Source organism: Geospiza fortis, unplaced genomic scaffold (genome assembly GCF_000277835.1).
Source record: "Geospiza fortis unplaced genomic scaffold, GeoFor_1.0 scaffold279, whole genome shotgun sequence".
Lineage (NCBI taxonomy): Eukaryota > Metazoa > Chordata > Aves > Passeriformes > Thraupidae > Geospiza > Geospiza fortis.
Window position 1 is genome coordinate 158859 of NW_005054352.1, and position 10955 is coordinate 169813.

General features: G+C 37.6%; 2 long non-coding RNA genes across 2 annotated transcripts in view; both read right to left on the reverse strand.

Moving 5' to 3' along the window:
• The window catches only part of LOC115948139, a 22799-nt gene extending 15599 nt beyond the window's left edge, over positions 1-7200 (reverse strand). Inside the window, exon 1 of the long non-coding RNA XR_004081985.1 lies at positions 6584-7200. This is a non-coding gene — a long non-coding RNA (uncharacterized LOC115948139). The remainder of the gene's footprint in view (positions 1-6583) is intronic.
• The window catches only part of LOC115948138, a 44647-nt gene that overhangs the window by 23546 nt on the left and 10146 nt on the right, over positions 1-10955 (reverse strand). The window lies entirely within an intron of this gene.

Genomic DNA, 10955 nt, shown 5'->3' on the forward strand with positions numbered 1-10955 from the left:
TGTGCTAAAACTGAAAGTTAAGGATGAAACCAGGACAGATCTCTCTGAAAGTAACCTGGCCTGGTATTCTGTCAGTGTCTACTCAAATACTATAAATATTTGACACAGTAATTTTAACGTTCTACAGACATTCATAAAGAGGCCTTGATTTTGCAATACTACCAACATCATTCATTGACTTCAGTAGAAAGATGCAAGCATCTTTAAAAGACAGTGCAAACTGCCAGACCACAAAAATTTAAAGATACCTTTTTTGACCATTGTATTTGTAAACATGTTACTATAGACCACAATATAATAATACACGATATGCTGTATTTGTATTTCATGCACTCACAGAAAGGACTAATTCATACACTGTGTTACCAGAAACTGTGAAAAAAAAGACAAAGGCAGTAGATATCTATGGAGTGTCGAATAAATGGGAATAATGTGACAATATCCAATATAATTAGACCTTTGGGATCTTCAACACCTTTTAATTTCTGATTTTTAAAATTTATATTTCAAGATAATATTTGTATTCCTATTACTCCAGTGATGGTGTCTGGCCAGCAAACACTATCACAGTAGGTGTCTATTATATGCGTTTCTCAAAATGAGCATGCAGACAAGCTATCCACATTTATCTTTAGAAAACATTTTATTTGAAATGTTTTCGATTTCAATTTGAAATGTTCAGCCTCAGGTGAAAACATCACCTGGAATCAAATCTAAATCAAAACTATCTAATATAAAAATTTAGAGATGAAAATAAGATCTAAGAGCTGATCTAGTCAATCCTCTCAAGAACTCAGGACTGTAACCTGCAATAAGTTCTCTGGAGTATTCTTTACTCTGGATTTAAATGGATCAGTCTATGGAGTCAACATTATTTTCTTTCAATCTAACCCACCATCCACCTCCTCACTAGGAGTTTTTTAGATACTCAGACAATGATCTCCTGTGCTTACATTCTTAATTACCTTTCCTAGGTACATAGTTGATCACATCAGCATGGCCCTAATGTTACATGGTGTTTTGTGTTTTATTGGCCAACTTTTGGTTAACCTTAAAGAAAACTCTGGGTGTATACAAAAAATGACCAACACAATGCAAGCTTTTGGCTGCTGAAATTATTCCTTATCCGAACACCCACACATATTTCCCTTGATCATCAGTTAGCTTAGTCACTTCTCATAATCTTTTCTTTTGAAGCAATGCCTCCATTCTGTTATTTTTATAGCTTTTTCCATTTTTTTCTCTGCATCTTCTCCGTTTGACTTATTATACATCTTTTTTTAATGGCAAGTTGTATTCTAGGTAGTCTAATATTCTTATGCCAAAATTATGGGGTCCCAACAGGATGTTTTAAAATACACTGCATATGAGGGATTGCTGCTATTTCTTCTTTTGTGTTTGTATTTTTTTAAATCACATTTTATCCTTGTAACTTGTTCTTTCCATCCTTTGGTCTCTTTCAATTACTCAGTGTCTGTATCTGGTGAATATTTATTTGTGTTTCAGATTTTTTTTCCCCACTCACATATTAATTGCCTTTTTTTTACTTGTTAAATCTTACATCTAGGTTTCCAGAAAATACTGATAACCTGTCTTGATTATGATAATTCTTTTACTTTTCCTACAAGTTTTCATAGCATCTCAAAATACGGTAACCTGAGTTGTTTCCTTTGCCCTCTGCAAATTATTAATTAATAAAAATGTTGAGATTTAAATTCAGTATTCATAGACCTAAATAACAAACTTTCTTAAAATTACTAAAGTGTCTGTAATTATTTGGGTTTTTTTTGAGAGGGGGAATATTATTATTTTTAATTATTAGAACATTAAAATTGCATGTTCTTTAGCTTGTTTTTGGGTTGACTCATCATTTTGTAATTGAGAATTCAAATGTTCTGTGGTCTTTGACACTATGTAACTGGTGGCAAGTTAGACACAGAACTGGGATTCATCTGAGGGAGCTAAGCTACAGGGATAAAACATTAAAAACCGAACAGTTTAAAACTGAAAATACAGAAGATTGTATCCATTCATGAGAAATACCAATTTCATGTATGCTAGCATGAACCTAAGACTCTGTTTTAGCAGCTCCGAATTATAGGAGATGCTGAATTTAAAAGACACCATAAGACAATAAAGATTGCCTGAAAAGCAGGGACCTTACAGGATTGGGCTCAATGGCTGGGAGTCAGTACAGCATATTTTTTATTTGATAGGCCTTCATTTGATAGACTACATTCTTACAGATACTTGAATATACATTGCTCATTAAACACTTATAAAAATATATACAAGCTTATTTTTTGATAATTGCAAGTGGATTGACATTTTCAATTTCACTGAGAAATTAAACCTTTATGTTATATATATTATCTTATGTTTCTTGTGTGTATAGCCAGGGAATGTTTCTGTATATTATATGTTTCTAGGAAAAATGTGATGAAATGGCTGACTTTCATTTCTATGAACTAGTATATCTCTTCAATGATACTCTATCCATTTTGCAGATGTTGAGAGACAAGAGCAAAACAAGTGAATATTTCTAAGCAAAATGCTTCAAAATGGTATACTTTCAGAGAAATATTTCAAAAATGTACCGCATTTATGCTCAAAATGGAGTCTTTCCCTGGGAGAATTTACATGTTTCAGCATTGTCTATCAGCAGCATTTAGAGCAGGAGTGGTACCATTCAAATGCAGCATTTAGAAGTGACCACTTGTCATTACATGTAGCTGTATGTTCAAGAGTCTTGTAATAATAGCCTTTAATTAAACTGCAGACTGTTAAAGGTTTTCTGTTACCCTTTGAAGTTCTTAATGATTAGTTGTGTCCAGTCTTTTATGCCACACTTAAGGATAAATTAAATAACTAAAATATACCTACAAGAGAAAGAAAGACTTTATAAATTTTAATCAGATTTCTGAATTTCAAGGTTTTTAAAAATAATAACAGATGTTTTGATTTTCTTTTGTTGTCACACTAGAATGTGACATACACTTGAAAAAACCAGTAGATTTTTATGGGAATAATCAGTAAGCATGACACATGTAAATGAGCTGTTTTCTATGCATGGCTGGCAAAAGTGCTAATTAAATAGTTGGTATTCAAGGCTATGCTCCTTCATTGGTTAGTGACATAAAAATCCAGTGATGTGTGCCAGCAGACATTTTAAGTTGAATGTTTTCTCCTCTGTCTTCTTTGCCATGAAATGGAGGCACCATGATAAGAACACTAGTGTAAGCAAAACACTGAAATATGCTTTAGCAATGTTTTAACCATGTAGTGTCACTAGTCTAGTTTTCTAATGAATTTTTAATTTCTTTCCTCACATGAGGACATTATGAGTTATTACTGATGCATATTAAATCATGTATAGGAGTCATTTTCTCACTAAATTTACATAAAATGGCTAAATGCCAATGCACCAAGTGGAGCTTACTATATCTGGTACAGTAAGTATGCCTCTGCAGGTTTTCTGCGATCAATTTCCTGTATTTCATCAGCGGCCAGATAAAGGTCTTTTCTGAAAAGGGATAATAAAAGCTATTGTGTATACCCTGAGATCTGACTATGCCTGTGATGATTTCTACAGGGTTATTAGAACCCAGTCTGGAATCAAAATTTGCATGAGACTGAAAATAAAGTTCTTTTGCAGATATAGCTAAATGGACAGCCTAGTACTTCTAATAACCAGCAGGCTGCTTATTGAGGCTTTCCACATTTAGCACTGAATACTGACTTGAAAACATGCATAACCCATTGTTTTAATTTTGCAATTACTGATGTATCTCTGACACTCCTGTTAAATCTGTAGCCACTGAAATCTTGCCATCTCCTCTCTGTTCCTCAGTGTAATTTAAAACTGCTGTTCTTCTCTTACTGTTACATACACTCACCTTTCACCCATATTAACTCTTCCCTTCTTGTCCTCATTCTAATAGAAATTCTGTACATTCGCCAAAATATATTATAATTGATAACAAGTGTACAGTAAGAATGGCACCATTGTTGTAATATTATTAACCCAAAACAGACTTCTTACAACTAATGAAGGAAACGTCGTTCTCTCACTCTTTTTTATTTTTGATATCTGGAACATCTTTTGACCTGGCACAAAAAAAGGTGCTATTTAAAAATAAATGTATGCTTTTCCCTGCACTTATTTTGAATTAGTCTTGATAAAAAATTAAGTAATTCATAATATATTATTTAGATGCAATGGTTTTATGAATTCCAGGGGTATTTCAACTACAATTATAATAATCTATTTATCAGTAAAAAATTTACATAATCACACTTCCAAATCCAGCAGACTGGAGAGACATCAGAAGGACATCCAGGAATGTGCATAATGACTCTGGGCATTAGATTAACTTAATAATATAGTGCTGTGCAAAATGTTATATTACATAGCTGTATATGATGAATAATTTTTAAAATATGAAAGCAAATAATAACTTTCTCTTCTCAGTTTTATTTTAAGCAAAAGACAATATTTGCACACAGACTAGGAATGAAATTATTCTATAGGAAATAAAGTATTCTTCCTACAAAACTGGAAGAAATTAAACTAAAATATAATTTATAATATCATCCTAGAGTCTCTCTCCAACTATTGTGGGAAATGTCAATTTAATGATAGTATCATTAAATGGTTGCTTGATTTTTTGTAGTTTAGTCTATCTCACTAATTATCGGGACTAAAGACCAATGCAGGGAAAAATGGAAGTTTTTGATACTGTCAATACTCACAGTCTAGGGACAGAAGTGACTTACTTCTGGTAACTGTGTTATGGATCTGTATTATGGAATTGTGTTTACTGTGAATATTGCCTCAGCACATGAAGTCACAGAATCAGAGAATCACTGAACTAACTAAGCTGGAAAATACCTTTTGGAGACAAATGAGGTAGAGCATATGGATACAATGGAACATAGTAAACTCACTTCATGATGGTGCAAATGCTGATACAGATTGTAGGTTTCCAGATTCAAAGTTATGAGTTTGTATATGCCAATGTCCATGTATATAAAAAAGGATCTGCTTAGCTGTTATATGAGCAGAGCCATATGAGAATTATGGGAATTTAGAGGAAGACATAAATTTAATATTCATAAGTTTCCTGCAATATATTTATGTCCACTGGTAAGATATTGGTAACACATAAAATCCCAAGTACTCAGCTGAAGAAGAATCTCTACAATGTATGCTTACACTAATTACTGCCATAGAGAAGTGGTCTATTTTGAAACAACTTTCCAAAGTCCTGTACCTTCCGACACACCTAGAGTGAATTCTGACATGATACAGCAGCAATTGCTTTCTGTGATAGAAAATAGCAAAAGAGAGTAATTCATATATATATATATCTAGAGAGAGAGAGAGAGAGAGAGGGAGAGAGAGAGCTAATTTAAAAAAGAAAGCTAATTTTACCTTTTCTGCTCTACCACAACTGCTGCTGAATTAGATGACAGGAAACTGTGTATGTGCAATACCATCCTTTCTGTGCAGGTTTTCTGTTACTGACTCCAGCTCTCTCTCATACAAGGTTATTGTAGGTTAGATTCCAATTACATTAAACCAGCACTGTTATTCTGATGATAATTATTTTATTACACCCTAAAATCTTGTTTCTTAAAGATAGTATTCTACATGACAATGATACTGGAGTATTTTTTATGGTAATGTCCCTTTCAGTCAACTGCTATTATTAATAGAGACATATTTTTAAAAAAATAATTTTAAAATAACTATTATATGCCCCTTTTATTTGACACAGAGTTTATTCTGAAGGAAAAATGATCCCATTCAGACTATACAGGTTCTTTTGCAAAAGGTGAAATGCTGCTCCTATTTGAATCACAGACAGTTTTACCAAGTTTTGACCCAAAGCACAGAATATTAATTTTTCCCAACAAACTATTTTAAGACTCTAAAGAAGACAAACTGCTGACTGTCTCACATACTCATTTACTTACAAAGTCCATTTTGACCTGGCTACTACTTTTCCCATGCTGAGGTACAAACTAGAGATCAAAATGCTAAGCAGAAGGAGATTCCTTATCACAATTCCCTGTGCACTGGCAGTTTCCTTTATTTATTATGTTGGTGTGCTGATCTTGCTCCCTTCTGCAGCCCTGCTCACCCACCTCACAGTACCATCAAAACCATAACAGTAATTAAGCAAAAATATCTGGGTTCTTATCACACTTTGGCACAGATATTTGAATAATCAGCATTGAGGAGGAGTGAATACCCAATCACTATTAATCTTGGGCCTGTCCTGGCCAGTTCCAAAAGCTGGACTTAAATGATCCTTGTGGGTCCCTTCCAACTTAGGACATTCTATGATTCTGTGCTTCAGATTTTAGTAAGAGCTGAAGGAACTGAGAAATATGGCAACCAAGCATCTACACCTGAAGGAAAAAGATCGGTTTTGCCCTTAACTCAGTGCATCCCATACATTAAATATAAGTGTTTACCATTCTAGCACAAACCACCTTTAAAATGTGTTTTTATGGTGTAGGCCAGGCACAGAAATTTCAGAGGCAGTTATGGATTTTTAAATGAACAGCAAAGCACCTTGGGTATGAGGTGACAGCAGGGGCCTCCAAGGAGCCTTTTAGTGGCGTATGCAGAGCAGGTGGGTTGAGCCGCACCTGGTAGTGCTGTGGAGCCAAGATGGTATCATTACACCTGCATAGCATGATTTCTCCTTAATCTTTTCCGTGACTTAAAACAAGTTAAAATATCCATGCACGATGTCATTAACTGGCTTTAGTAACTACTTAAGACCTGGACTTGGTTTTTATTTTTTTTCGAATCTCTCTTGTCGGAGGAGCACACCGGCGCGGCGGGTCAGTCGCGATAATACCTCAGTTACTCGGCAACGCGGGGGAAGGGAGCTCCGGCTGCTTTCAGCGGCGGCTCCTCGGCGGGCAGAGCTAATTAGAGGTGGTCACTTGCAGCAATTAATGGCGGTAATGCAGCCCTGCGGTCGGAGAGAGGGCAGGAGCAATGAGGCCGGGCGAGGGGGTACCGGTTCGGTACGAGCAGGAAGAGAGAGGCACGGAGCACGCATCGGCGCAGTCCGCCGCTTCCCGCCCCATCCCATGCGCGCCGCCACCGGTCTCCTGGAAAACTCCAATCAGAGCGGTCGTCGAGCGGGAACGGAGCCCGGCGACTGGACCGCGGCGTCCCCACGGAGCCGTGGAGGGAAGGGCGGCCTGGCAGGGAATCCGCGGACCGAGTGCAACCTCTTCATTTGCGAGGGGAATTTCCGTCCCCTCCTGTCCCTTCCCCACCTCCGCAAGCATGGATTAGCATTAGCTGCACGGAATTATGGGGAAAATAGTTTTTTGAGCATTAGATTTAAAGACACAGACTGAACATTCCCTTTCCAACTGAACATTCCCTTTCCACTGCATTACTGCATACGTACCTAAAATAAGTCTGCACAGCTTGGTGTCAGACTCAATCCTGATCTCCACAAAGTGGATGACACAAGTTCATCCATGTCAGACTCTGACCCTGGCAGGGTCACACCAGCTCTACACCATAAACTATGGATGTATATGTATACATACACAAATGTATGTCTATAATTATATGTTTATACACCAATGAGAGCTTCAGGAAGAAAAAAAGAGGCACTATTGACAAGCAACAGCACAGTCAAAGGGCTTCTTTCTCCTCCTTTCCCACTCCCAGAAAAAGCGATAAGAAATGCCTTAATATTTACCACATGCACTTGCTGTTTAATAGAAAATCTAATCGTCAAAGTCTGACATTTTCTTTCTTCTAAATTAAAATAATGGAGGATGTAAGGGGTAATAAATATGCTTACTCCAGGGTGAGGAATCTCTTGAAGTGGGGTATGCTTTAAAAATTTTAATGACCTTTTTAAATAGTGTCCCTGTGGGACAGCTATGCACATATACCTCTCCTTCTAGCCAAAAGAAGTCAGAAAACTGTTTTTAATTCAGATGGGAAGGGAGGGATCTGGCTAACAGGCAGTGTGTCCTTGGTTTCTCTACAAAACAAAATATTTCACAACAACAATTTTATTTGAAACAAAAATAATGAATCTGCCCTATGCTATTGCATACTAGTGGAAAGTTCAGGAAAGTAGAGGTGTGGTCATGAATATATCCATTCATACAAACAACACTTTGGGTGGTGAAAGGAACTCCCTCCTTCAACAGGTGCCAGCTTTTGCTCAGCAGGCAGGGCACTAGTGAAGGACTGGCTTCTCTTCAAACCTCCCCATCCCCTGCCTGCGTTGCCCTGCTTCTGCTCCCGATCCAGATGGCCCCAGCTGCTCCTCATTCATGAGTGGTTGCATGAGCAAGTCAAAAAATAATTTATCTAGCACCAACACCTGCCCAGTTATCCCACCAGTCCTCTGCCTGCCCCATGCACCAGCATTCCCGATGTCCAGGGCTGCAGCAATGGAACTGCTCAGAAATTTAGCAAGTGGAGCTGCTGAAGAGATGTGTTACTCAGCACAAGGGTAGTTGCTCATCATTTCAAGTTTTTATGCCAGGAACTGTGCTGTGCTTTATGAAATGCAGACAGAATCATGGTCACCTAGGTTTAAAACACATTCTAACAAGGCACACATAACTAACTCTTCACCATGCCTTTGAGACGGTTCATAGTCTTTACTGTGCATGGATCTTAAGCAGAGGACTAACTTGAACAGCACTTAGAAACCATTATAAAGTGAGGGTAAAAAAGTAGTAGTTAAAAATTGAGAGAACTGAAAACTGTCCTTCTGGTACCTGTGTAAACACTGAGATGCCCTGGTGGATTTCCTCCAGCACCCGAAGAAATACATTTCTCATTGCTTTGCTTGTGCCATTTCTGCTTTACATTAAAGAAGAAATCATCTGCTAGACTCATACAAAGTGATCTGTGTACTGTAAAGTACCTCTACTAATATTTTATCAGTCCTAAACTGGAGGGTTAAAATAAATACGTTAGTTTGCGCAATTTATTTTTTAAATTTCGTAAGAAGCAGTTTGGTTGCTTGAAATTTTCAGGAAATTGTTATCCAGCTCTATGTGCTGAAGTCATTTTAAGAAAATTAAAGTGTTTGTCTGGCTGAAATAGCGTGTAAATGAACTAATTTTTTTTTCTTCTGCCTTCATTTGTTGTATTTCATGCGTTGTAGGCACTACCAATGATATTAGTTGTAGTGTGGGAAAATATTATAATTGAGGTCTGGTAAGTTATTTGCAGACTTCAAGTTTTTCTTTACACCGTGCTGACATTTAGTACAGCCCCGTTGAGGAAAACAATGCTGCCATTCATAGCTCTAGACGTAGATTTCAATCGACTTAAGCGGGTATAATGAAACTTGGTCATTCACCAGTTACCCATAATGTGTTCTCAAATTTTCTCTCAGCAAAAGTATAATGACTCAGTATTGTGTGGTTGCATAGACAAGGACACAGAACAAGAGACACCAGTTTTGTCTGACGGTGTGAGAAAGTCGTCAAGGGATCTTTTCTTCCAGATGGTGTTAAATTCAGCTGCCTTTTTAATATTGGCCTTGCACAGCAATATGCTGTTCTCTTTTCACAAAGAATAAGCCCCAATCCCTGCTAGTTAACATGCATACTCACACAACCTGCAACTATATTCCAACTGTTTTACAATGCACTGGTATGCTAAATAAACTTGATCCAGTCTCCTCCAGTGCTAGAACTGGCTTGGAGAGAAATGCCCACTTATAGTTCAGCTTTTTGGGTTTGGGTTTGGTTTCATTTCCCATAACATAAAACTTTTTCTTTGGTTGATAGAGTGACTTATTCTTCCACACAAGCTTTGAGGGAACAACATGTAACAGGTCGATAATTCTAGGGAAGGATTACCTTTCCTAGTTACTTGCTGCGTGAGCCTGTTAAAGCATAAAATTGAGGGCCTGCTACCACATTTCCACATGCTCTCTTTCCCCAAGTCAGAAGTTTACTGTGTAGGAAAAAGGTGCAGAGAAATGGGTCTCTGCTCCTGAAGAAGAGGAGTAAGAGCAGTAATAGTAATAATAGCCAATAATATTATAATATTTTATTGATTAATAATCACGTGACATTATTAAGATACAAACCAATTTAAGATTACAATGGCAAACGCGATTATAATGCTGCTGTTTTTCTCTGATATTTTCTTTCACAAATTTACAACGAAGACCAAGACGCAAGCAACATCTTAAGTAAATTAAGTAAATTAACCCCATTCATGCCTAAGTAAACAAGGGGTTTCCCCAGAAAACAGTTTATCGCCTTAATTGAAGCTTGTTAAGAAACAAGACCACGCACTTTGTCATGTAAATGTTAATTGTAGTAGACAAGGGCTCTAGGTAAATAGCGCCCCTAGACAAGCAGTTAAATGAGAGGCGGGCACTCTGCGGTGAAAGCCCGGCGGCTCAAACACAGTTTTGATGTAAATAAACACAGCTCCCCTCACCGGGACCTGCAGCAGTAAAACTTTGAGCATACGGAGAGCAGCCAAAACAAAGGTTTAACCTCAAAAGAGCCTAGCCGGGGTCCCGGCCGGCACTGCCGACGGCCACGGGGAGGACCCTCCGGCGGAAACTAAAGTTATTTTAACAGCTACAGAGAGGATGGTCTAACTTTTGAGGCAAAATTCTTTGGTTTAGCTACACAGTGCTCCTGCTGCTTCCAGAACACGCTAGCTGGATCCTTGTTCCATCCTTCTCACAGTGCAATGTGTGGCGTGAAGGTAAATATTGCCAGTATAAGCCCCAAACCAATGTTTTTTATAAGCAGTTCGACAACGAAGCGAAAAAACAAAATAAAATCAAATAATTATAAAGAGTGGCGAGCAAAGGTTTTGCCCCAGACGGATGGAGACCGCTGACCCACATTCCCTTACCGCTGATCTTATTTTAATCTGCCGTGGAGAACGTTCGGTTACTAACTCAGTATCA